Below are 2,351 nucleotides of genomic sequence, written 5' to 3'. Positions count from 1 at the left end.
TGTGGTAGTGATACCAGTTAAGACTAACAAGAGGCTGAACAAAAAACTTAAAAGGAAATGATGGGGAATGAGATGTCTTCAGGGGGCTTTGTAAAGCTGTAACATATTACTGAGAATCTAGAAGGCCACAAGCATGTGCAGGGCTGCGGATATGCCCAGGCAAGAGTTTAGAAGGCTTAATCTCTCACCTCTCGCTGACATTGAGACTTTGTACAAGCAGAGAGTGAAAGCTAAGGCAGAGATGTAAACAATCTACTAGAATATGGAAGGCATACCTCAACACACACACAGAAGTCCTTATAAAAGCCTGGAAACTTATTATTTCAGTGCATTTGAGGAAATATCTCTCTAATTATTAGGCAACCACTAGCTAACTGAGCAGATATTAGTAGCTGCAAATGACAAAGAATGCATAGTTTGTAAACAGTTAATGCAAGAAAGTCATTAGACAAGCAAATGGCAATAACAATAACAAAAAAAATCTCAGGGAGAAAGAAATCTGGATACTTAATATTTAAAACCTAGTTTCCATAAAAAAATTGTGACAAATGCAAAAAAAGAGTATAGTCCATGCCTAGGAAAAGAAGTGTTTAATGCAAGCTATGCTGAAGGAAGCCCAGATGTTGGATTTGCTAGGCAAAGACTTTAAGTCATCTGTTATAAATATGTTCAAATCACTAAAGGAAATCATGTCTAAAGAATTAAAAGTAAGAAAATGACATCTCACCAAATAGAGAATATCAATAATGTGAAAGAAATTATTGAAAAGAACCAAATAGAAATTCTGGGTTGAAGAGTATATACTGAAGTGGAAAACACAAGAGAGGCTCAATAGCATATCTGAACTGGCAGAAGAAAGAGAGAATTTGTCCAAAAACCAATCGAGATGATCCAGTCTGCCGAACAGAAAGAGAAAAGTGTGCAGAGAAATAAACAAAGCCTCAGAAACCTGTGTGACACACAGGTGTAGCAACATACACATCACAGTAGTCCCAGAGGGAGGGCAGAGTGCGAGAAAGAGGCAGAAAGAATATGTGAAGAAATAATGACTAAAAACTTTCCAAACTTTTAAAAACATATTTTACATATACATGCTCAATGAATTCCCAGGAGGATAAACTCAAAGATGTCTACATCGCCTTTCTAGCTAGGGCCCGTCAGAATGGCTCCCGAAAAGAAGGGTGGCGAGAAGAAGGGCCGTTCTGCCATCAACGAGGTAGTGACCAGAGAATACACCATCAACATTCACAAACGTATCCATGGAGTGGGTTTCAAGAAGCCTGCCCCTCGGGCACTCAAAGAGATCTGGAAATTTGCCATGAAGGAGATGGGAACTCCAGATGTGTGCACTGACACCAGGCTCAACAAAGCTGTCTGGGCCAAGGAATAAGGAATGTTCCATACTGTATCAGTGTGCGGTTGTCCAGAAAACGTAACGAGGATGAAGATTCACCAAACAAGCTCTACATGCTGGTTACCTACGTACCTGTCACCACTTTCAAAAATCTATAGACTGTTAATGTGGATGAGAACTAATTGGTGATTGTCAAATAAAAGTATAAAACTGAAAAAAAAGATGTCTACATCTAGACACATCATAGTAAAATTGGTGAAAGACAAAAACAGGAAGAACTTTGAAAGCATCAAGAGAAAAGCAACTCATTACACATGATGGATACAAAATAAGAACAACAACTGACCTCTCATCAGACATCTGGAAGCCAGAAATCAATGGTAGACACATTCCAACTGCTGAAAGAAAAAGACTGCCAATCAAGAATTTGATAGCCACTGATACTATCCTTAAAAAAAGAGAAAAAAGAAAAACTTAATCACAAATAAACAAAAAATGAGAGAACTCAACACTAGCAGACCTGCCCTACCAGAAAAACTAAAAGGAGTCATTCAGACTAAAATAAGAGGACATTGGACTGGGTTCCACTCAGAGAAATAAAGAGCTCTGGAAAGATAAGTATACAGGTAAGTATGAAAGATAGTACAGATATACTTCTGCTTTTAATTATTTTATTTTGCTATCTGATTTAAAAGATAGGTCATGATCTTGGGGTCATCCAATAGAGTCCCACATCAGGCTCCATGCTCAGTGCAGAGTCTGCCTCTCTCTATTCTTCTGCTCTTCCCCCCTCCCATTTGCTCTATCTCTTTCTAATAAATAAGTAAAATCTAAAAAAAAAACAGTAGAGTAAAACAAATGGGGAATTAAAATGGTATTAGAGAATGGTACTAGAGAATATCTAACCCAAAAAAGGTAGTAATGGAGAAACAAAAAAACAAATAAGACATGAGACACATAGAAATAGCAAAATGGCAGTTGTAAATTCTACCTAGTT

The 2,351-nt window shown here is 37.6% G+C and overlaps 1 pseudogene; it reads left to right on the top strand.

Annotated features, from left to right (window-relative positions):
- Positions 1 to 1,162: 1,162 nt before the first annotated feature.
- Positions 1,163 to 1,531, top strand: LOC144296458 (large ribosomal subunit protein eL31 pseudogene; annotated as a pseudogene).
- Positions 1,532 to 2,351: the final 820 nt, after the last annotated feature.

This window comes from Canis aureus, chromosome 24 (genome assembly GCF_053574225.1).
Source record: "Canis aureus isolate CA01 chromosome 24, VMU_Caureus_v.1.0, whole genome shotgun sequence".
Lineage (NCBI taxonomy): Eukaryota > Metazoa > Chordata > Mammalia > Carnivora > Canidae > Canis > Canis aureus.
This window is presented reverse-complemented; position numbering and strand designations above follow the sequence as displayed.